Below are 26,044 nucleotides of genomic sequence, written 5' to 3'. Positions count from 1 at the left end.
AGTATTTTTGCATTTATATTCATCAGCGATATTGGCCTGTAGTTCTCCTTTTTTGTGCTGTCCTTGTCAGGCTTTGGTATCAGCGTGATGTTGGCCTTGTAGAATGTGTTAGGAAGTGTCCCATCTTTCCTAATTTTTTGGAATAGCTTGAAAAGGATAGGTATTAAATCCTCTCTGAAAGTTTGGTAGAATTCTACAGGAAAGCCGTCTGGTCCTGGGCTTTTATTCGTTGGGATGCTTTTGATTGCTGTTTCAATCTCTTCCCTTGTGATTGGTCTATTCAGATTCTCTATTTCTTCTTGATTCAGCTTTGGGAGGTTGTAAAAGTCTGAGAGTTTACCCATTTCCCGTAGACTGTCCATTTTGTTGGCATATAGTTTTTCGTAGTATTCTCTAATAACCTGCTATATTTCTATGGTATCTGTTGTTATTTTTCCTCTTTCATTTCTAATTTTATTTATCTGAGCTTTCTCTCTTTTTTCTTTGTAAGTCTGGCTAGGATTTGTCAATTTTGTTTATCTTCTCAAACCACCAGCTCTTTGTTTCATTCATCCTTTCTACTGCCTTTTTTGTTTCAATAGCATTTATTTCTGCTCTGATTTTCAATATTTCTCTCCTTCTGCTGACTTTGTGCTTTGTTTCTACTTCTTTTTCTAATTCAGTTAGGTGTAATTTGAGATTACTTATTTAGGATTTTTCTTGCTTGTTAAGGTGTGCCTGTATTGTGATGAGTTTCCATCTTAATATGGCTTTTGCTATATCCCATATTAGTTGGTGTGGTATGTTTTCATTTTCATTTATCCCCAGATATTTTTTGATTTCTCCTTTAATTTCTTCAATGATCCATTGCTTGTTCAACAGCATGTTGTTTAGTCTCCACATCTTTGTCCCTTTCTCAGTTTTTTCCTTGTAGTTAATTTCTAGCTTTATAGCATTGTGATTGGAAAAGATGCTTGCTATTATTTCAATCTTCTTGAATTTATTGAGGCTTGCCTTGTTTCCCGGCATATGGTCTATCCTTGAGAATGTTTTATGCGCACTTGAGAAGAATGTGTATTCTGCTGTTTTTGGATGCAGTCTTCTATATATGTCTGTTAAGTCCAACTGGTCTAGTTTTTCATTTAATTCCACTGTTTCCTTGTTGATTTTCTGTCTGGATGATCTATCCATTGATGTGACTGGAGAGTTGAGGTCCCCTATTATTATTGTGTTATTATTAATATCTTCTTTTAGGATTGTTAATAGTTGCTTTATGTACTTCGGTGCTCCTGTGTTGGGTGCATAAATATTTATGTGTTATTTCTTCTTGATGGAATGTCCCTTTGATCATTATATACTGCCCCTCTTTGTCTCTCTCTACTTATCTTATCTTGAAGTCTACTTTGTCTGATATAAGTATTGCAACACCTGCTTTCTTTTCTTGGCCATTTGCTTGGAATAACGTCTTCCATCCCTTCACTCTGAGCCTGTGTTTGTCATTGGAGCTGAGATGTGTTTCCTGGAGGCAGCATCTTGTTGGGTTTTGTTCTTTAATCCATCTCACTGCTCTGTGTCTTTTCATTGCAGAATTCAATCTATTTATGTTTAGGCTGATTATTGATATATGAAGGCTTAATGCTGCCATTTTATCACTCATTTTCCTATTCTCCTGCATTTCCTTTGTTTCTTGTCCTGTGTATTTTGGTCTACCAATCGCGTTATGTAGTTTTTTATGTTGTGTTTCTTTGTTTTCTCCTTATTTATTCTTTGTGTCTTTGTTCTGCTTTTTTGTGTAGTGGTTATCACAAGGTTTGTATTCAAAATCTCATGGAAAAGATAGTCCATTTTCTGATGGCCTCTTATTTCCTTAGACTAAACCAATTCAGTCCCTTTCCTCTTCCCCTCCTAAGTTCTTTTTCTCACACCTTGCTCCATCTTGTGTTGTGAGTTTGTGGTTAAAATGACAAGATTATCTTTGTTTTTGTGTTTTCATTCCCTTTGTCCTTAATGCTATACTTGAGTATTTGCTATCCTGCTCTGATTCTATCTACCTATTTATCTCTTACTCTGTGCCTTGTAACCCCTTTCTCCCTCCCCTTTTTTTTTCAGGTGTGAGGCCTTCTTCAGGACTTCTTGTGTGTGTGTGTGTGTGGGGGGGTCTCATGGCTATGAACTCCATCAGCTTATGTTTGTCTGGGAAAGTTTCTATTTCTCCATCATATCTGAAGGATATTTTCATTGGATAGAGTATTCTTCACTGAAATATTTTCTCCTTCAAAGATTTGAATACGTCATTCCAGTTTCTCCTAGCCTGTAAGATTTCTGCAGAGAAATCCACTGAAAGCCTGATGGGGGTTCCTTTGTAGGTTATTTTCTTCCACCTTGGTGCCTTTGTATTCTTTCTTTGTCATTCACTTTTGCCAGTTTCACTACTGTATGCCTTGCAGTAGGTCTTTTTATGTTGACATATTTAGAAGATCTGGTAGCCTTTTCCACATGGATTTCCATCTCCTTCCCTAGGTTTGGGAAGTTCTCTGCTATTATTTCTTTGAACAAGCTTTCTGCTCCATTCTCCTCTTCTCCTTCTTGAATACCTATAATTCTTATGTTGCATTTCCTAATTGAGTCGGATACTTATCAGAGACTTTTCTTCATTTCTTTTTAGTCTTAGTTCTCTCTCCTCATCTATCTGGATCATTTCCACATGTCTATCTTCGATTATGCTGATACACTCCTCTATGATTTCCACTTGAGCATTGCATTGAGGGAATCCGTATTTTGTTTTATTTCTTCCATTGTGTCTTTCATCTCTAATATTTCTGTTTGATTCTTCTCTATAATTTCAATCTCTTTTGTGGCGTAACTCCTGAACTAGCTGAATTGTTTCTATACATTCTCTTTTAACTTGTTGAGTTTTTTTATGACAGCTGTTTTGAATTCTTTGTCATTTAGATGACATATTTCTGTGTCCTGGGGACTGATTTCTGGGTACTTATCATTTTCTCTCTGTTCTGGAGATCTAATATAATCTTTCATATTGATAGAGGGTTTGGCTCTGTTTTGTCATCTTGTTGTTATTTGGTTGCAGTTACTGCCTATCGCCACTGGGTGGGGGTCAAGAGCCACATACTCTGAGCCCTCCGCCTTCACCTGAGATCTCAGGCGCTGGAGCTGGCCGTGGGTGGGTGGGGGGAGGGGGCACTTGCTCCTGCCTGCTCTTGGGGTTTTCTCCCTTTGCTGTCACTATGTGTTGTCCTGGGGTGTTGGCTTGATAAGGTCACCCCCTGGGAAAGCTATTGCCCCAGTAGAAGGCTTCCCTCTAGGCTACCAGGGCTCTTGCGGATCTGTGACATTCCTGTGAACGAATGTCCCCTCCCATAGTCCTTCCGTCTTGGAGGCAGCCCATGGTCCCGGATTGAAGTCTTCAGGGGAGGGAGAAATGTTTTCTCTTACCCCATTCCGCCTCCTCCGAGGGGTGCTCCAGCCTCTCTGCCCTTGGTCGTATGGCTGCATGGTTCTCTCAGACGTTTTTTTTGTTGTGTTTGGATGTTCTCTCTTGGAGTATGAAGGTATTTTTTGTTGTATGTTGGAGGGGAGAGACTACCAGGAGAACTCACTCTGCTATGATCCTGACATCCTTCTTTTCATTTTTATAGCCTCTCTCCCAGAGAACTGTTGCATTACCAGGGAACGTGGGGTGATGGTGACTATAGATGACTTTTATCTCTATATCCAGAGGAGTGTGGCCAGGATCATGTGTGTAGTTTGGGGGCTCTGCAGAATGGAAAAGAATTTCTTCTCTGGTCATTTTCGGATGTAGCTGGCAATCACCAAGTGGAGTGTGTTGTCTCTTCTTGTAGTGGTCCACACCATTCCTGGTGTTGTTCCTGAGCTATTATTTCTATTTCCTGCAAGGGATCATAGGGGGCATTAGGATGTATTAAGCAGCCTTTATATCCTGAGGAGTCTGGCAAAGCTTTTGGAGCAGGGAAGTCAGATGTACGCTCTGCCCGATGGTCCCAAAACAGGACTTTCAGGGGTCCCTCAGGGCATCCTATTGTTGCTGGATCCTAGGATGTCATCTTCCCCTTATCAGGTTCTGACCATTGTGGGAAAGCAGAATGTTTGAAAAATGTAAATGGAAGGGGGACCTAGGTGAGTACAGGTAAATATAGAAATAGTTTCCGTGAACATGGATTCATTTTAAGTCTCCCTTAACAATAATGGGAGACATGGCAGCTTGTGAAAATTGATATGGGGTCTTTTAAAACCCCTTCAGTATAGAATTTTTAGGATCAAGGCCTGAGACAGGAGAGACAGCCATTTAAAAGGGAACTGTCTATGGGTGTTAACTAGACCTCTTGTAGTGACCATTTTGCAATATATTCAAATATTGACTCATTACATTGTGCACCTGAAACTAGTATAGTATTATGTCAATTATATGTCAATAAAAATATAAATCTGAAAAAAATAGGAGAGACAGTGTCATCTGTCTATTTCTCTTTAATTATTGCCCTTCATCCTTCTCCCTTTTTTTCATATAAATTAGAAACCTCTCCTGGAATGTGGATGCTAACTTTTGTACTATGAAGACAAAAGCCACAGAAAAATATGGTTTGGCTAAAAAACACAGGAACATCTTCCTCCCATGATATCATTGTACTTGCCATTGGACTGCTTGTCTGAAGAATTCTTGGTACAGGAGAAATTCACTTCCTTATCAGGCTGAGTGCTTACATTAGGTGTCATCAGTGTAGAAATGGCACTTAATGCCATTAGGTCAGATGATGTCACCAAGGATTGACAAGCCCTAGACATGTCTGTATTTAGCAGTTAGGGTCATGAGAGAAGGTATAAAATGTATCAGGAAGTAGAGGTCCATGAAATAGGAATACAATTAAGATTGGTGTCTGTGAATCCAAGGCAAGGAGCAGTGCCTGACTGACTGTACCAAATGCTGATTGGGTGAGGGGAATGTGGATGGGACTTGAGCATGACAGTCATCAGGGACCTTTTCAAAAGCTGGCTTTGCGAAGCAGGGTGTGCCAAGGTCTCCTTGCAAGAGATTCCTGAGAAGAGAGGATGGATTGGCATTGCAGACAATAAAGACAGCTGCTCCTTTCTGACCTTACAGTCTATACCGTAATGTTTCAGATTTCCATTTTGCATTAGTTTTCTATTGCTGATGTAACAAATTGCCACAGAGTTAGTGCCATAAATCAAAAATTTGCTATCAAATGGTTTTAGCAATCAGAACTCCTAAGAGGATATCACTGAGCTAAAATCAAAATATCAGTAACACTGTGTTTGGGCAGGGGTGACTCTGTTTACTTGCTTTTTCCAGCTTCTAGATGGCTTTTGTCTCATTTTTCTTCCATCTTCAAAGCAGGAAACATCAGTTGACCTCTTTCTCGTGATACCATATCTTTGGTTCTCCTAGTCTGCTTTCCTCTTCTACTTTGAAGGACACTTGAGATTCCATTAGGCCCAGGTGCAGACTCTAGAATAATCTCCCTATTTTAAGGTCAGCTATTGTATAACCTTGATTTCCCTTTGCCATGTGACCTCACATATTGTTTAAAGGGTCCCTGGGATTTGTCCTAATCTGATATGGTAAGACACACAGACATGGAAATGAGTGTCCTGAAGGAAGAAGCTCATCCTACTGAACTGTCCTCTAGAAACAGGAAGCTCAGCGGGCCATGCGTGGGTTCTAACCAGGGAAGAACTGGGGCTCGTTAGGATACTGTTTGAACAAGGGGGAATGAGGCAACGAGCCTTAATTGTGGTTTCCATGGGGAAGAAATATGTGAGGGAGAGTCAGCAGGTTTAGGATTTGCTAGTTCGAATAACATCAGCAGGCTCTTGGGCACAGGGGATCTCCCAGGATTGTACCTGGCCCTGGGTGATTAATGCAGGTTGATAGTTGCCCAGAGTTTGAGAGTCTAATAAGGGAGGCAGTTGGGGATGGAGGCCCCAGAACTAGTTGGTTTACATGTGAAAGTTGTTCTTGGATGAGTTTTCTTTATCTCTAGGAGTTGGTTAACCCTGGGAGGGGCAGTCCCTCCAGGGTCAGGAAGGCCTTCTAGAAGTCAAACCATAAGAATACAGAAAATTAAAGATGTGGTTAATACACGCATTCACATGTTCCAGGAATAAGAACACGGATATCTCTTGGAGACCATTATTCTACCTACAACACATCATTCGTGTTTGTTATGTTATTTATAAATATTTTATTTTCTACCTTTCTGGTTTTAGTTATTCTGTGATTCTGAACAACATTTTAACATGATTTTAAAGTCCAATCTGAAATGTCAGCTATAAGATAAATTATTTTATATTCTGATTACTAATGCAGTGTTTTTATTTCTCTGGCCTTATTTTTATGCTGCTGCTGTGTGATTTTTCCTATTCTAATATTTTATAATTATAGCATACGTACAGAAAACTGTGTGAGGGGCCGGCTCCGTGGCCGAGTGGTTAAGTTTGCACGTTCCGCTGCGGCAGCCCGGGGTTCGGATCCTGGGTGCGGACATGGCACCACTCATTAGGCCACGTTGAGGCGGCATCCCACATCCCACAACTAGAAGGACCGCAACTAAGATATACAACTATGTACAGGGGGGTTTGGGGAGATAAAGCAGAAAAAAAAAAAACAAGATTGGCAACAATTGTTAGCTCAGGTGCCAATCTTTAAAAAAAAAAAAAGAAAACTGTGTGAGAGTGTATATATACTGATAATAAACAACAGAATGCTGAGATCCAGGTACACACTTTCCAGACCAAGAAATGGAAGATTACCTTACCCACGAGTGTGTCCTTCATATTGCATCACAATCTTCCATCCAAGAGGAAACCTTGGTGTCTGAATTTTGTGTTCACCATTGTATTGATCATGCTTTAAATTCTCTGTATATTATGATTTTTAGGCATTTTAGAGTCTTTGTGGCTGGAGAGAGACTGCCCCTCCAGGGCTGGCTGCCTCCTACCGAGAGAGAACCATTCACTTGATAGTTCACCTTTCTGGCACAAACCAACCAATCCAGAGCCCATGCTCCATCAGCCTCATTCATCTAACTCTCACACACCAATATTTCCCCTGGGCTAAATCAACTCGGAGCCAGGTAGCAGATGACTGGGGAGGGCCATTATGCCCCAGAGCCCACTGGAATTCTTCAAACAGGCCAATACGAAGCTGTACCCTGCTCTGGCTTGCTTTCCCTAGCAGAAACCCCAATAAAGCTCCCCCTTCATTCCTACTTTTCCCTCCTAATGACCTGCTGCTTCCCCAAGTAGCCCTGTGTTTCATGGTCTCCCATTTTCTTAGGATTGTGTAACTAATAAACTTTCCAAGGCATTGACCTGTCTGTGTCACCATTATAAATTAAGACTCAGGCACTAATCATTTGATGCAAACAAGTAGAGTGACACATTAATCAACAGAGGGTCCTGCGTTTCAACTTCTCTTGGCTCACGAACTGCCTCTACTGAACAGCGAGCTCTGCCTGGGAGGGAACTGCTGGCTGTGGCTGTGGGAGCCCTTGTGCTTTGGCCCTCGCTGCTTGCTGCTGTGTTAGCCTTGTCCTGGGAGGTTTTCCAAACTAAACTGTGATGAGAGTGACCCAGATTCTTTTTTTTTTTTTTTTAAAGATTGGCACCTGAGCTAACAACTTGCCAATCTCTCTCTCTCTTTTTTTTTTTTTTGCTTTTTCTCCCAAAATCCCCCCAGTAGATAGTTGTATACTTTTAGTTGTGCGTCCTTCTAGTTGGGCACTTGGGACGCTGCCTCAACATGGGCTGATGAGCAGTGCCATGTCCCCGCCCAGGATCCGAACCAGTGAAACCCTGGGCCTCCGAAGCAGAGCGTTGGAACTTAACCACTCGGCCACGGGGCTGGCCCCAGATTCTTGATTAGTAATGGTAGTAAGACTAGGGTATGAGCAGTCCCCAATGACACCTTATTGGTGACAGTATGTCCTACCAGGTGAGAAATCATGGGGCATCTAGGGCTAATTGGCATAGGCTGAAAGAGGCACAGTGAAGGCTTCTTGGAAAGGGAAGCAAGGAGTGTTCCCTCAGAGTGCATTGAGGGCACTGAGACTGATCCGCTGGCCTGGGAACCCGGAAAGACCCCCACCAGGAGCCATCATGGAGGGCTGAGGAGCTTGGCAGAGAGCCCCAGGCAGTGCTCCTTAAAGGGACAATACTTCTTTTACTCTGGTGGACAAACAAGTCTGAGGTAAATAAGGTGCCACATTGATAGGCCATCACAAATGTCATTGACTCTCTGTCCCCTGAGCATTGCAACCCTCGGGAGATACCCATTTAATTCCAAGTTTGTATAGGCTCTTCTCACTGGTCAGTAGCTAGGTGTAGATCACTCCAGAAAACAATGGGTTCCAAAAACTTTAAATGCTGTTTTAAAGGCACATCTCTCTGTCACTTTTAGTGTCACAATTCACTCCCAGACATAGTAGGAGATAGCGGATCCCATCCATGGTGTGCATGGCTCAATGTTTAATGAAAAATGAAAAAGAGAAGGAACATTTTGTTCTTTCTTCCCTTAAGACACATGAGGAGGGTTCTCAGCGCACGTGAGGTTGTAGATCTCGTGGTCAGCGCACTCAGGCACTCTTGAGTGCTGCTGTCTATCAACACGCTAAAACCATCCTCCTGAAAACCAAATCTTCACAGACTCAGGATTCCATTACTACTGTTCTCTTTGATGTAACCCCTTGCTACTCCATTGTTGACAGGGACACCCTAGAAAGGGAGGCCACTGCTCATAGTAGGGGCACTCAGGGCCACCAGGAGCTTATCAGCTTAACACCAAAAAAGGGGAAAAAACTGGTCATCTCAGGATCAGACAGGAGACCAAAGGAAAGAAACCAGCAAAGAAGGCTCTGTATTTGGGTGACTACAAGCACCCCTCCTTCCCCAAAAGGAAACTTGAAATTTTATGTGTGGAAAAAATGCCAGGAATAGCAAACATAACGCTGGACTTACATTACTTACTGATTTAAAAACAACAATGACAAATAAACCCCTAGATACTGGGGAGTAAAATAGAGGTTAACTACAGGGGCTAGCCCAGTGGTGTAGTGGTTAGGTTCGCACATTCTGCTTCGGTGGCCCGGGGCTCACCAGTTTGGATCCTGGGTGCAGACATGGCACCGCTTGGCACGCCATGCTGTGGCAGGTGTCGCACATATAAAGTAGAGGAAGATGGGCACAGATGTTAGCTCAGGGCCAATCTTCCTCAGGAAAAAGAGGAAGATTGGAGGCAGATATTAGCTCAGGCCTAATCTTCCTCCAAAAAAAAAAGGTTAACTACATAAATTATATATATGTGTGTGTGTGTGTGTGCACGTGTGTGTTTATATAATTCATGTAAGCATATGTATAGTATTTTAATATAGGTGCATAATAAATAAATGATTAAATTGCATACAAATCATATATTAAGGGATCCATGGTTTGACAAACTTTAAATCCAAACTTTATATATTAAATATGCACTTTATTTTAAAATATATAAAATGCATATTCTAATAATTTATATAATAAGTTCTATACAATTCTGGTATGTGTAAGAAATATGTGACTAAATTTATATAGTAAATAATACATATAACAGACAAAAAGTGCACTGATTGGCTCTTGTGCCTCTATATGACTTCTAAATTAACTTAACATTTGCTAAAACACACTATTTGAAAACCTTCATAGACTCAATCAATATTACCCCTAAAATTACACTTATACCTTGGGATTCCACTACATTCAAACACTATACTCCCCTATAATTTTTAAAAGTGACTAAAAATAGAGGAAAAAGGTGTGCTTCACTTTAATTGCAGCTGTGCTTAAATTTCCCATAGTCATAGTTCCCATTTCCTTAAATTATGCCATTGTGGACATTGATGCACTGATACAATAATAAATTTAAGTTAAGTCTTTGACACTAATTGTCCTCAAAGACAGGACCCCCAGGGACCCCTCACTAAAGTAGTTGCTATGTCCCAATGTGACTTGAAACAGGGTCTTCAAGGTTTAAAACTTATCATACAAACCTAATTAATAAAGAGGTGATTATCTCCACTCCTCCCTTGAATTACCCAACATTACATCTTCTTTAACTGAAATAAGCAATAAGTAAATAAGTAATCCATCCCTTGGCTGCCTGAGGAGCCCTTGGGATGAACTGAATCAACAGCAGTGAGAGTTGTGGACTGTGTGGATGGCACTGCTGACCGTCATACATGATGGAGCACAGTGGAAAGTTACTGCTTTCCATCTCTCAACCAGGACGTCCCTAATACAAAACAAGACTTCAAAAACAATACACTTGGCCAAACTTCAGGCAATCATCTTGGCTCTCGATGCCCTGGCCAATAATGGCCCCATCTTCACATTTGTTATGAATTGTTGGGCCATCGCCTAAAAATTGTCCAGTCAGGGCCAAGAACTCTGGAATCTCTTGTCTCACAGATACTCAAATTATAAATCAAAATTACACGTCTCTACATATACTGAGGCCACAGTACAAAGCCTTGTCAGGACATTCCTTATTCCCTTTGGAATTATAGGCATTACCAATAGTAAGCAAGACACACATTTCACTTCTCAGAATACACAATACAAGGCTTTTGAAAACAGCATTCAATAAAACTTTCACATTCCTGATGGATCCCAGACAGCCAGTTTACCTGGGAGACACAGTGATCTCCTCAAACAATCCTCTAGATTTCAGTCCGACCAATGGGCCTGTAAGCAGGTCTCTATCTTGCCCTGAGCCTTAAGCTATCTTTATACATTGTCAATCCTATAAGAGCTGGAGGTCAGATCGAGGGTGCATACTCTCCAGGACCCATTAACAAACATTGTCCCACGGGCCAGGCAGATGCTCATCTGATAGGGAACCCATTTCAGGCTAAAGTTCCACAAAAGTCTCAAGCTAAAATACTATCAAACAGAGCTTCACACCATCTTGTTACCTGTTGGTCTTATGACTACTGGTCTGGGTGCTCTCATTGAGTTCATAGGCCCAAACCTTCTAAGAATGTCAATGTTTCGATCAAACATAGCAAATGACGAGACTCACAGCAACCTGAGTGGAGTATCATCCGGGAAATAATGCCCCAGGCCCACATCCTAGATAACATCACCCTGCCCCAGGTGCTCACTGAGGGCAATGATATTGCTTCAGATGACATTACCCCAGCCCAAGACCTTACCATTGGAGAAGACTTCACCCAGTTCACAACACTCTTGGTCCCTCAATTAAGGCACCATTTGACACATGACGTTATTGCTTTTACTGCTGATATTAGATATTCTATTATGTTTCTGAGCCTGCTGCTTAGCCCGTGATCCTGGTGTGCTCCCTGCTCTCCACCAGAACCTACATCCCTGCCCTGCCACACCTCTGGGGAAATCTGATAGAGGTTCCTCCTGTGTGTGTGATTCTAACAATTAATGAAAATTCTGCTTTCCTCAGGAGAGACCTGACTTGTATCAGTCAACGCCTTGACCCCCTGGGGAGAGGACGACTCTCTTCCCAGTGCCTCTCCTACTGCACCCCTCCAGCTTTCCACCATGACCTCCTGTCCTGCATCTCCAACCACAGATACTCCTTCCTCTTGGTTACACACAAAACCACTAATCTTTTCATACTCTTCATTAACTTAGTTCACACCCTCCAACAAGATATCTACCAGACTAGCCACTATGCTCGTTGTCAGATTCATACTTTTAACACACTTTATGACTCCACCAAGATATTGTTATCTCCTCCAAAAAAATTTTTAGATCTTTTTTCTTGATTAATGCCATACATAATGAAAAAGATGAACATGGGCTAGCCTACAATGACTCCTTATTCTCCTACAAAGGTTCCTTCTCCTTACTTTCATAATAAAATGTTTTATATGGTGTTTAGGGCAATTATGCCCTCCCCTAAAAATCTCTGCTTTCATCACCCCACACTTTCCTTAGTATAATGTCAAATGATCAGGGGACCAGTTTGATTAATCATGATTTTAATTTGCTGTATAGTATGATACTTTCACATTTTGGGCGTCAGGTTGGCTGGTGAGAGACTCCCCCTCCCAGGGCTAGCCAATTCCTAAAGATAGTAAACAATATGCTTCGGCATCTGTCTTTCATGTGTAAACTCAGCTAACCAAAGCTGCATACACAACCACCTCCTTTATCTAACTCTTACACACCAAGCCAATATTTCCTCTGCTGTAAGTCAACCCGGAGCCAGGTACCAGACCACTATGGGCCTCCCTTTGTGTCAAAGACTGCCAGAAGTATTCAAACTAGCCAGTCTTAAACTGTTTACTCTGCCTTGCCTTGCCTTTCTTGAGGACACCCCAATAAAGTCTTTGACCTCTGCTTTCCCCTCATTTCTGCCTCTCACCGACTCTTGTGCTCCCCCATTGAGCCCTGCATGGCTTCCCATGACCCTTCTCTTGGGACTGATTGTTAGCAATAAACTTTTCTTCTAATGGCATTAATCTAGTCACGTCTTCACTCAGTCACCTTTATAAACGCACCATGTTTTCATTTTTCGTCCTAGGTTTTAGCACTTCTGGACATACCCCATAATAAGGAATGAGCTACCTTCTGTGAGTTTTGAACTGTTCATAAAAGCTGTCATTATTGATTTATGCCTTTTTGATTTGATTCATTCCCCTTGTACATGTTCACCCTTATTATTTAATTACAATGTTTTCCCAGAGATGTTGTGAAATGATGTCTCATTGTAGTTTTAATTTGCCTTTACATGATTACTGATGGCATGAACATGTTTACAATTACTTTGGCCATTTGGAGAAATACATGGTCATGTATTTTGCTGATTTTTCTAATAATTTGCCTTTAAAAAAAGAATTTGGAAGGGTTTTGTTAGACAATGTGAAACTCACCATTTGTGAGTTACATGAATGCAGTAGTTTCCACTTAACATATGTTCAGTTTTCTTAAGGAAAAGATTTCTTAATTTGAGCATAGCCAGATCTAGTCAACCTTTCCTTTTCCTTGTCTTAGATTTTTTTTTACTCTGACATTATAAATATACTCTACTACCTTGCCTTACCACATTTCTATAGTTTTTGTTACAAATGTATGTCCTTAATACGTCAGGATTGTTCATTGTGTGTGGTATCAATATACGTCTGATTTTATTTTTCCTCCAATGAACATAGCATTTTCACAAGATCATGTAGTTGAGAAGCTCAACTTTCCCTGCTGATCTCCAGTGTCGGATCAGCCATTGAAAAAATTCCATATTTATTTGGGTGTGTTTCAGGGCTTGATATTGTTCCTTTGGTCAGTTGGTCTAATCTCTGCACCAATGTCACTTGTATTCATTATATTAACTCTATGAAGAATGCCTCATAGAGCTACTTCCTGTGCCACTGTTCTTTAGGAGTGTCTTTACTGTTCTCAGCTTCTTTTTAAAGTTTTGAAATTTATTCAGACATAGAGAAAGAGTTGGTAGACTAGTAAAAGGGAGTCCAGTATAGCTCTACCCAGATTCCCTAATTTTTATCATTTTGCTCCTTTTTCTTTCTCATTCTCTCTCTCTCTCTCTGTGTCTGTGATTTTTGTTCCTGAATCATTTAAGGGTAAGTTGCATACATCATGCCCCTTTGCCCCTTAGTATTTTCTGTATGTGTTTCCCAAGAAGAAGAATATTATCTAATCTATAGTCCATATTCCTATTTTATCAGCTGTCCCATGTCCTTTATTGCAAAATGTTCCCTTTAGTCCAGGGTTTGGTGTCATGTTTTTAGTGGTAATGTTTCTTTAATCAATTATAGGCATTTCCTTAATCTTTCTTTGTTTTTTATGTTATGAGGCATTTAAAAAATACAGCCATTTCTTTTAGACAGCATTGGTCACTTAGGTCTCTTTGAAGTGTCATCACAATTACATTCAGGTTTTCAATTTTGGATTGAATATTAAAAAAGAGATGGATATTTCAAGGTTATCACTAGAGAGAGGCCTGTGATTTCATTTTTCCCGTCATTGGTGATGTTACTTTTCATCACCTGGTGTAAAGTGGAGCCCATGTCCCATGTTTGCATTGGGAAGTTTCTCTTTTTCTTTCTGTGATCAGTAAGTTGTGGGGAGGTCTCTATCTATTTTGTATCAGCTTGTGAGGTTCCTCCAAAAATAGTAGGTCTACTTTTTATTAGACATTTGCTGAAACTCTAAATAAATCATTTGAAGGGGAATGGAGTGTTTTCTGTATTGGACTTTCCACTCCAAGAACAAAGTGTTTCTCCCCCTTTATTTAATTTTCCTCAAGGGAGATCAACATCTTACAATTGTCTCCAAAAAAGACTCTGCATATTTTGATTAGATTATTGTTAAGCATTTTAAGGTTTTCTTAATTCTGTATGTTTTATTTTTTTATTTTTTTATTTTTTTTTAAAGATTTTATTTTTTCCTTTTTCTCCCCAAAGCCCCCCGGTACATAGTTGTGTATTCTTCGTTGTGGGTTCTTCTAGTTGTGGCATGTGGGACGCTGTCTCAGCGTGGTCTGATGAGCAGTGCCATGTCCGCGCCCAGGATTCGAACTAACGAAACACTGGGCCGCCTGCAGCGGAGCGCGCGAACTTAACCACTCGGCCCCGGGGCCAGCCCCTGTATGTTTTATTTTTAAATTTAATTTCTGATTGCTGATATATAAAATGTAGTTGATATTTCTGTACTGAATTTTATGTAGCAGCCTTGTTAAACTTTCTTAGAAATATTAATTTTTGAAATATCCTTTTCAATTTTCTGCATAGACTATCATATCTTCTGTAATTAATGGTAATTTTATTTTTCCATTTCAATCCTTAACTCATTTATATGGTTTTCTTGCTTTAGTGACCAAACAAGACCTCCCAAGCAATCATGGCTAGAGCTGGTAAAAGCAGTGTCCTTGTCTTCTTCCTAACACTAACTGGCTGTGCTTTCTCTTTTACCATTCATGGTGTTGGTTGTTGTAGATTTTACAAGGTTAAGGCTTCACCCTACTTTTCCTAGTTTGAGAATCTCCTTTCTCATAAATGCCTTGAATGTATTAAATGCTTTCTCTTGATTCCTATGAGATAATCACATTTATTTGCTGATCTCATTCAAGTTTCTAGAACTGTATCAGCCTATGATAAATGCCTAATACTTGAGTGGAAATATAAATAAAAGGGACCAAAAACATAAATATGGTGAGTTAATTGATATCCAATGGTATAGGAACCTTCTAATTCTGGAAAACTGAACTTGGACATAATGGATTATCTTTTTGTTTACACCTGAATGTATTCTATGTGCTGATATGTTACAGAAGCTTTTTACAAGTATTTTTTTTTTTTACTACCCAAAGTTTATTGTTTCAGACAAGTTTAAAAGGACTCCCAGAAAGCCTGTGCATATGTACATTGGATTCTTCCACCTTCAAACAAAATCAAGGTTTCTAAATTTCGTTATGTATTTGAAGACTTTGGTGTATCCAGAGAAGTCTAGAAAGTGTCATTGGGAGGAAATATTTTCCTCTAGCAACTTAGGATCAAGCGTTTGAGGGCCACTATATTAAGTCACATTAATAGGAGAAAAGTTTATTATGTATGGATGCAGGAGCACGCTCTAAGGGGTAGCTCTCCTAACGGCCAGAGATAAGGTTTTATACACGAGCTTAATGGGATGGGGAGGGGGCGTTAAGGATTCAGTGGGAAAGGATGGAAGGTTCTGATAGGACTTGTTTACACAGTTCCCCTGACTTGATGGCAAGTCAGGCTCCTGCCTTACAGAGGATCCCTTGGAGTGGGTTATGGCAGCTGAATCCTCAGAAAGGCCTGCTTTACTCATCACAGGGAATGTAGGAAGGCTTTTCTCTGCAGCTGCTGTTTGTTCAGATGTTCTCAGTTTAAAATAGTCTTTATGCCATTCTGGTGGGGTTAGTCCCTCCAGGTCCCTGTTTGAAACTTGACATGAAGTTTCACAGGCAAGAAGCTGGGTCGATTACTTTGGAGAGAAGCTTTGGGTTAGAAGTTGGGAGGTAAGAGATCTGCCAAAGGAAACAACAACACAGGTTAGAACAAGGAAGAGAAAGCAGAAAAGAACAAATCCAAACACACAGCCCCGTATCCCGATGGATCAGTCTCCCACGCCCGAGAAGAGATCCGTCCAATTGAAACGATTGTGTTTCATTCATTTGATGTAGAATGTTGACTTGTTCTTTTATGTGGTTCACATGAGACATTACTTCTCCTGCCTTTTTACATAGAAGCAGCATTGTTTGCCAACGTGTGCACACATTCCTCCTTGGGCAGCCTGGGTATCCAGGATATGGTGGCTTTGGAGTACAGTGGCTAATGTGCTAAATCCTCATTGGTGTCCTTCCAAGGTCTGCACAGTGGCAGTGCTTCCTTGTTCCATTACTTTGGAGATGTTTCAAATTGCTTCTTCTAGATCAGAAGTTCCCCAACTTGGAAAAAGGGTCCTTATTGAATTGGTGTTGAGACACATGAGTCGATGGTCTCTGATGTCTCGTTGGCTGTGTGTTTGTGGTGCTACCTTATGTATGAAGGAGGCCAGGCTTGGAAATTTGCTAGCATTTAAAGTGGGACACCTGGTGAGGGAAGGGGCCAGGCATCCAAGTCCATGCCACCCTGACCATTTATGTGGGAACCCTTTATATACTTCATTGCCACATAAAATAAAGAGACCAGAATTGTTCACAGACAAGGTCAGAGTTGAACCTGTGATCCACCAGGATGGGGTCCAGTGTCTGTTGTGATCGCTGCAATGAACATAGATCCACAAATATGACCACAAGTCCCTGCTTTCAATTCTTTGGGGCATATGCCCAGAAATCAAGTTGTTGGCTCATATGATAATTCTGTGTATATCCCCATTCGCTTATAAAATCCCTTCAGTTCTTGGCAGATATGTTTTCCTAGATATGTTTGAAAATTCACAAAAAGGTTTTATTTTAAGTTGTGGTAAACGACACATAAGATACACCATCTTAACTGTTTGAAGTGTACAGTCAGTCGTGTTAAGTATATGAACTTTGTTGCGCGGTAGACCTCAGGAACTTTTTCAAGTTTCAGTAGTGAAACGCTGTATCTCTAATATCTACTATATCCCTCTTCTCCTCTCTTTACAGGCCCTGGCAACCTCCATTCTACTTTTTGTTGCTATGACTTTGATTAATGTGGGGATCTCATAGAAGTGAAATGATGCAATATTTGTGTTTTTGTTAAAGGGATTTCTTGAGATGTAGAAAGTCCCAGCATTTGCATCTGAATGAAGTAAGGACAATCATAGCACCAGTGCACTGTGAACTTTTATTTTCTCCCTCCTTTGCCCCTAGATTGGTATTTATGTAGAGGCATCCTTTGGAGGTCATTGCAAAGTGTCAAGCAACTTAGGATTTACTTCCGGTGGCGCTTATTTTTATTGACTTGGTGAACATGGGCATGTACTTAATTGGTCTGTGTGTATTTCCTCAGCCATAAAGGAGAAAAATAAAAGTAGCCTTCCCTTCCTGGGAGGAGGTGCCCTTGCCAATACTTCTACAGCAGGAACCCCTGCCGCGTCCTGCCCTTGGTCCTGGCTCTGCCTTGCCCCTGGGATGTGTCTCCAGCCCTCTGCTGCATCTCCAGCTGCAGGTGCTTGGAGTTTTTTTCTAGCTTAGCAAGGTCACGGTTCCCATTTCTTCTCTACTTCAGCTCTCTCTCCATGCCCTGTGTCCCTGGAGCCCTTCCCCTCATCAGAAAAGAAGAGCACACCCCCAGCTGGCTCAATCCTCTTGGCTGCTCCTTCTGTGTCTGTTCTGGAGATTCTGGGCTTGGGTGAACCTATCTGGACCAGGAGGGTGAGCAGGGGCAAAAGGAGACCACTTGTGTTCTGCGTGGACACCAGGCAGCTGCTGCTCTTTCTGCTGGGGGATGGGGGGCTCTTCACCTCCCACCATGTTCTCCTCTCCCAGCTCCCCACTGGGCACCTCATCTCACTGCCCTGTTTGCTCTGGGTCCCTGACCTGCTCTCCCTGTTTGGCCCACATCATCTCTCTGATGCAGTAAGGGATGGGGACCACTCAGAATGTCTGTCCGAGGGAGAAGATGGATCAGGAAGTGGGGTCAGGTAGTGTCTGTCTGTGGGTGCTTTCCATCCACGTGCTCCACCTTTCAAAATGCCTCCTAAGCAACTTCTGTTGCACCATCTCCAGAAGGACAAGCGTCTCAGTCCCTCACCGGCCTGAGCATTCTGGCAGTTTGGGTGAGCTCTGGGTGAATCTGTTCTGGTTGTGGGTGTCCGTTATTTACTTTTGGTTTATTATATTCAGATGGGAAGATAAGGAGCATTCGTAGGAGGACCTGATATCATTAAATGCTTAAGTGAAAGAATGCCTGGAAATGCAAAATTTACTACCATGGAAAAGCTGGGCAACTCACCTCCACCTCACCTCACCTGCCCCCCAGAGCCCTGTCAGTCTCCCAGGACTTCATAATCCGGGAATCTTTATAAAGAGGTGATGTGAGCCTCTTGTTGTTAGTAGCAACAACTGAAATTGAATTTATCAGAATGTAGGAAGAGTAATTAGAAAACAGGAGGGTAAGGCTTGGCTCTATGGGAATATGCTGTTTCCTGACATTTTTTGTATTTTCCTGGATCACATATTATATTGAATGCTACCAAATACTGATTTTCTGGTTCATTCTTTCTTTAGCAGTTTTTTCTCCTCTTATCTTTTTTCTACCTTTTGATTATTATATCCTCATGGATTCTCTGTCAATGTACTACAATCAATATATTATAAGTCTTTTTGATAGTTCAAGTTAATCTAGGGGGAGCTCCTTTCAGCTCCCTCCATTTGACACAACCCGATTGAGGTTTGAGTATTTATTGTTTTCTGACTCAACAAGGTGTTGGAGGTTTATTTTGTACTTTCCTTTCCTACATGTGGAGTCAGACATTTCTCTCAAAGAGCTTGGTCTTTTTAAAAGTCAACATTTGCACAGGTTTGCTCCCTGTGCTAAATTTTACTTCAAGGGCTTCACGACTCTTCCAGAACTAGAATAAAAAATTTTTAAATGGTAAGTTTGTACTCATATTACCAATGCATAGTTGATATTTTGTTTTTTCTCTTACCTCCTCAGATTTTAATTTTGTGTTTTTTCTAAGTCTTGCTTCCTGGTAACATTAGTTTATTTCTTATTTCCTTTATCTTACGTGACACACACAGAAAATGCAGTATTGCAATACTAATGTTATCAAAGTTTCATGTTTCTTAGGTGTTTTTGTATTTAATCTATGTTCTTTTTATTCTTGTTTCCACTTTTGTAGTCTTTTCACCTCTTGAGCATGTAAAACATTTACATGGTCCAAAAGTCAAAACAATATCAGAAAATATACTCAAAAGTTTTCCATTTCATTAATATCTTAATAGTGGGTTTTTTTTGTTGTTGTTGTTGTTTTTTACTTTCAGAGACAAGAAATGCATGTGTGTCTATGTGTTCCAATGCACCTTTCAGCATATTCTTATTTCCTTACATTCTTACTCAAATATACAATGTTCTGCACTTCCTATTTTCACTTAAATATAGATGCTGGAAATCACTTTACAGATATATTTCTTTTTTTTCTATTAGTTTCCCAGTCATAGCTATATCATATTATTTAATGAGTTACACGTGGATAGACCTTGACTTGTTTCCTATTTTTGGTTATTAGAAATCTTGCTAAATACCCTCCACTTGATTTGTATCACCTTGCAATTTCAGAGTGCATTTTTTAAAGCAAAGTTAAAAGTAATTTTGCAGAAAAATAAGCAACATTTTTGTTTTAATTTCAAAACACTGGTTTTCCCTCCATCCTCCCTTGAAATCATGCCTACATTAGAGTAATTAAGTATATTCCTGAAAACTCAGATTTATATTGTGTCATGAACAATGAGTTATAATCTAGGTATGTTTTAACAGCCTTGAGAAGGATGTTGGTTGTCCGTCAGTCCACAGTGTCTGGGTGCCTTCAGTGAGTGCCCTGCAGTGATCTTGAAATCAAGGAGAGGAGTGTCAGGCGAAGTTTACCATCAGCCTCACAGGATGGTGGGTAGTGATTTGTCGTATAGTGAGTTCTAGGTGATTTTCTTTTTCAGACTCCCCTTCAGGTCAGCCCCGCACAGTATGGCGTCAAATGGTCTAGGACTGAGCAGTAATGCTCTGGTGCATTTAGGAGGAACCCAAGTCAGCCTGAGAAGGCTGTGTGATAAACCAGCTGTTCCTGTATGCCCTTTGGGAAAAGGTCCTGCATAATCTTCTTCATGAGTGTTATCATCGGGGCAGAGAAGGGTCACGGTTCTCAGGCCCAAATTTTCCTTACCTCTAAAGTAAGACTATACCTTTGTCCCCTGGGCAGCATGGCTCACAATCCCTTTTCTGCCTCTAGTGAGCGACGGCTCTAGCATTTGTTGGCAGTGTGTGTATTTGTGTGAGTTTTCTTGATGGTACAGGGACAGACAAGAATTTCAAATGGGGATGGAACGATTTTCAAGGAGGTAAATGTGGGAATTGCCGTTAACTCTGGGGCCTCATTCGTTCGTTCTTTTCCTAAAGTTCTTACTAGGGACCCTTTTACCCTTCCTGAGGAAAAGCTAGAGGATGAAAGAATGGTGGCTGGCTAGCTGACAAATTATTAGGTAAATACAAAGCTTATTCTTCTTAGGACTGGCATACTTGCATCTACCAGTAGATAAAGTTTCTTCTGTGTAGATCTGTCTCGAGAGCTTCTCAAAGCAAATAAGACCCCATTCAATTAAGTTGAATTTCCAGTTGAATTTCCCCACGTAGTCAAGTCTGTCATATTGGTCAGAGGTTATCCTGAAAATCATCCCAGTAGTTCAGTAATTCTTAATGAGTCTTGATCCTCATGGTGTCAACTGCCTGCTTCTAACTTTGCTTAGTGCTGTGACAGCAGGTAAGGAACATGAAAGTGTCTTTTTCTCAAAGAATTTGTTCATTCCTTAACATTTATCACTAGCATGCAGTGTGCTGGAGAGTATCCTACAATCGAGGGAAATAAAATGAGAGGATCTCCTAGTCTGGTTGTAGTGAGATAAGTGCATGTGTAAGAGGTGCAATTAAAGCCTTGTGGCTGGAGGAGATAAACAGTGGGAGAGTGGAGATGGAGCAAAATGTACCTAGGACCACTGAACACTGGGGGAGATAATGGGAGACCTGAGAACCCTGTTTTGGCTTTGGGTCTCCCGTCCTCATTCTCCAGTGAGCATTGGTGGAGATGTTACTTGCATAAGTCAGCCTGTGTGTGTTGGTTTATGTTTCAATGACCTTTGATGATAAGGCTGGGGACTTTACCTAGGAGGAGTGGACTTCGCTGCACCTCAGTCAGACAAACCTATACAGAGATGTGATGCTGGAGACCTACAAGAACCTGGCCACAATAGGTAAATCTGGCATCGTTCCTTGTACCCTATTATGGGTCAGAAATATATTACATACTTACTATGTTCCAAAATTGAAGATTTGAATCTGAATACGAGAAAGAACACACACATACAGTCTGCACCCATGGGTTTGAATCTACTGCTGTTTCAGCACTTGGCTGTGAGACCCACAGCATCATCGTCACTCTGTTAGAAATGTACGTTTTTAGTCTCCACCTTTGACATAGTGAATCAGAAAGCTGTGGTTGTTGCCTCATCTGTGTTTTATGAAGCCCTCCAGATGACTGTGATGCGCTATAATGTTTGAGCACCGCTCATCTAGTGGTTTCCTCATCAGAACAATGATCTCTTGGTTGCATTTTCTTTGTTTCTTGGAATCACAGCCTTAGGGCTTTGTAAATGTGTACATAATCCTGAATGTGGTTTCAAGGGTCAAAGAGAACAAGTTTGGGGGGTACAGAAAGGTGGGATGTTTGCCTTTGCAGCCCTTTTGAAATAAATTTAATGCTTCATTAGAAATAGAGTTCCTTACTTGTGGGAAGATTTGTCATCTCTTTCATGAGCCTCTTCCATTGATGTATGTTTCCCTGTGGACAGGGTATCACCTGTTGAAATCACGTCTGATCTCATGGTTGGAACAAGAATTGAGGACAGCAGACACAGGTGTTCTCCAAGATGAATGTCTGCAAAATAAAACCACAGTCAGTGAGAAGCTCAGTATGTTTGGAAGCATAATGAGGAAAGTTTTTAAGATGCACTCTTTCCTCAGAAGGCTGAGGCCATTGGTCTCTGATGTTGTGGGGTATCTTCAACTTCCCTTACTCTTGTTTCACATTTCCTCACACTTTCCAATGATCACAAATTGTCCTAGGTTTATTTCTTTTGTAAATTTATCATTTTGATGTCAGTGCATTGTTCAGATCTTTCATATTAACTTCCCTGCTATTTTCTCTTTCTATTCGTCATCTCTTCTAATTTTTGTGTAATTATTTTTTAATCAAAACTACTTAAAATTTTGACCCCTTGTCCTTATAATTGCAAAATATTTGATATAACCATAGTCCTTAAATCTATCTTAACTCTTTTTCTTTGTCTAATTTGAATAGTAATACAAACGAGCCTAACCTTTTTGGACTTCTTTAACCTAACATTTCTTTCTGAGTTCTCAAATTTGTTTGTTTTACCACAGAATGTGATTTGGGACTTGAAGTGAATGAGCACTTCAGGAGCGTATTGTAGGAGGGGGAACAGTCTCCCAAATAGGATACAAATGTCAAGATGGATATGATACCTCTTATTTTACACATTCAGAAAAGCTTGAGGATTAGATAGAAAATAAGTGCAAATTAGAGGTATTTGGACCAGGTGGCCCTAGCCCAAGACAGTGACGCCTCTAGGGAGATACTTGGAATGTGATGAATTTGGGGACATCCTAGACCTAGCTTGAAACTTGGTGCTGCAAATTTCCCTCAAGTATACACTCACATATATATAAAACCGGTGAGTATAAAAACAATTTTATAAAACACTACAGGAATCGTTTTAAATTTAGAGTAGATGGGACAGCATTCTGCCAGAAGGGTCCCATCATTCAATTGGAAAGAAATCAACAGGGCAGTTTTGTATGCTTGTAATGAAAATGGTAAAAATCATAAACATTGTGATAATGTTTCTGTTTTGAGATATATATAACCTATTAAGGAGTCTGAAGATTCCTTTAGTCATCATTCATCCCTTCCTCAACAGGAAAGAACCCAAAATGGAGGGAAACTCTATGAGTGTAAATAATGTGGAAAGTCTTCAGGGAACACTCACGTCTTAAGACACACAGGAGTGTTCAAATAGAGGGAATACTTGTGATGAGAATCATTATGGAAAAGGCTTTCTGACTCTGCCCAAGAAAACCTAGACCAGTGAGGACCATTCCGAGCTGAATCCCTTTTAATTAAGGGAGATCTTGCATTGGAGATGAACCCCAATAAAAGAAGATGTGGAAAATTGTAGTTCTGCTAAATAATTTACTATTCACTGGTAATCTCACAGTGGAGAAAAACTTGATGAATGTCAAAAATGCTTGAAAGTCATCATGTTTCCATTAGATTCTCCCTCTTTGTTTAATAAACATGGCATGATTCACAGTCTAAAAATGGGATGACTCACACTCAAAAGACATTGTGAATGTAGGAAATATAGGAAGTGCTTCCCTTGGTTCAAAAATCTTCTAATATGCTGAGGAAACATTGCTTTCTCAGTGGTTCGTTAGATGTATTTTGAACATCTGTGATTCTATCCTCACCGTTTTTGTGCACAATGTGTTTTTCTTTCCCCTGACAGCCATTCAAGGCCAGTCTAGGTGCTACAATTTCCAGGTTGCAAACTGGCCAAAAGTGGGCCGAAAGGCTTCACACTTAATCCCATTATAGCCACCTGTATTCTCTTGTTGGATTAATATGGTTTTAAATTGTGAAGGTAACGACTGCTTGCCTGAATTTAAGGCTCATGGAGTGCGTCTACCTTGGCTCACACTGGACAACTTGGGGTTTTAGTATATCTCTGTAAATTTTCTAAAAAGCCCTTCTCTCTTGCCTTATCCATTCAGATAAAAGGTGAGTGTGCAAGCAGAAGGTGAATGGTGAAAAGCTGAGGTCACACACCCAGATTTCATGGCCATGATGGAGAGCAACAACCGCAGCACTTGAGGAGAGAATACTTTGGACCTCAGGCAGTGTAGAGATGGAGTAAAAAAATCCCAGCACCACAGCCTGGAAAAACAACCATATTGTCTGCCTGGGTCATGGAACAGCTGCAGCTTGAAATATAAGTGGCTTATGGATTTGTCATTCCATCTATGTTGTATGAAAAAAGAGAAGCTTGTTAAGAGGACTGGTCCTGATAATCTGCTGTGCCTGATCCATTAATGGCATTTCATGATTACTGCCCCTGAGAAGAGGCACAGAGACCAGCACATCCTCATTTCAGTCTGTATGACACAAATTCACATAGTTCTGAAGTTCAAGCAGCCTCGAGTTTGTCATGACTGGCCATCGAGGATGCTGGTGCTTGATGACACTTGGCATGGGGCTTGATCAAACCTGTGTAATGGTAATGCATATCAAGTTTAAAAACCAAACGTGAAAAAGACTGACCTGTGCTCTTTTGTGTTATATGTTTGTGGAGGAGAATGGGTTGTGGAGAAGTTCACTCTGGGTATGTGTTGCTGTTAAGCCTGTCTGTCATAGCTGATAGCCTTCTGGGTTTTCCTTTGTCTGTCACTTGTTGCCTTTCTCTTGCAGCTTTCAGGATTCTCTCTTAACCTTTAATTCTTGATATTTTAATTATAATGTGTCTTGGTGTGCATCTCTTTGGGTTTATCTTGTTTGGTGCTCTCTGTTCTTCCTGTACCTATATGTCTGTTTCCTTCTTTAGGATAGGAAAGTTTTCGGCTGTTATTTCTTCAAAGAGATTCTCTGCCCTTTTGTCTCTCTCTTCTCTTTCTTGGACATCTATAATATGGATGTTAGTGCACTTGGTGTTATTTCAGAGGTCCCTTACTGTCCTCGTTCGTTTTCTTTTTTCTTTTATCTGTTCAGCTTGGTTGATTTCCTCTAGTCTTTCATCCAGCTCATTGATCCGTTCTTTGGTATCATCTACTCTGCTATTGAGTTTCTCTCTAGTGAATTTTTCATTTCCGATATTGTATTCTTCATTTCTGATTGGTTCTTTTTTATGTTTTCTAATTCTTTGTTGAAGTTCTCACTGAGTTCATCCATTCTTCTCCCAAGATCAGTGAGCATCCTTATGAATTTTAATTTGAACTGTTTGTCAGGTAGATTGTTTATTTCTGTTTCATTTAGGTCTTTTCTGGGGTTTTGTCCTGTTCCCTTACTTGGATTATATTCCTTTGTCTCCTCATTTTGCCTCTTTCTCTGTGCTTACATCTCTGTATTAGGTAGGTCAGCCATGTCTCCTGATCTTGGATAGGTAGCCATATGTACGAGATGCCTTATGAGGCCCAGCAGTGTGCTTTCCTCTCATCACCAGTCCCAAATGTTCAAGGAGTGTCCCTCCCCATGTGAGTCCTTCTCTCGTAGCAGGGTTTCTCTTGCCGCAGGTGCCCAGGTCGGCGGCTAGGCTGGTTGTAATGCTCAGCTGCGTGTAGCTGCTATGGTCCTTTCAGTCACTTTATCGTGCACGGGGGCCCCAGCACAGGATTTAAAAAGACATTTACTAACTCCACAAAGGCCACCCACTGAAACCCCCAGCAGACTTGATTACAGGAGACATTTTAGAACCATTCCTAGGTTAAGAATGCCTGGTATCAGTGCTATTTAACAATTTACTATGGGAAGCCCTGGACCATATGCTAAATCGGAAAAATGAAAAAAGAGAAATACGTATTTGAAGAAGAAAAATAAAGTTACAGAAAATGTCATTACACTGAAAACGCAAAGGAATCAATGACGAGTTTAGCATGGCGTCCAACATAAAGGAAACAGGGAGAACTAAAGGTTAAATACGGGATTGACCGAACGGAGGAGACAGACCATCTCATGGATCGGCAGGCATATAGTGATGTATGGAGAATCACCG

At 40.7% G+C, this 26,044-nt stretch overlaps 1 protein-coding gene across 2 annotated transcripts in view; it reads left to right on the top strand.

Moving 5' to 3' along the window:
• LOC106824494 (zinc finger protein 266-like) overlaps window positions 1–26,044 on the top strand; it is a 64,151-nt gene that overhangs the window by 15,779 nt on the left and 22,328 nt on the right. The gene's annotated exons all lie outside the window — the stretch shown is intronic.

Source organism: Equus asinus, chromosome 20 (assembly GCF_041296235.1).
Source record: "Equus asinus isolate D_3611 breed Donkey chromosome 20, EquAss-T2T_v2, whole genome shotgun sequence".
Lineage (NCBI taxonomy): Eukaryota > Metazoa > Chordata > Mammalia > Perissodactyla > Equidae > Equus > Equus asinus.
This window is presented reverse-complemented; position numbering and strand designations above follow the sequence as displayed.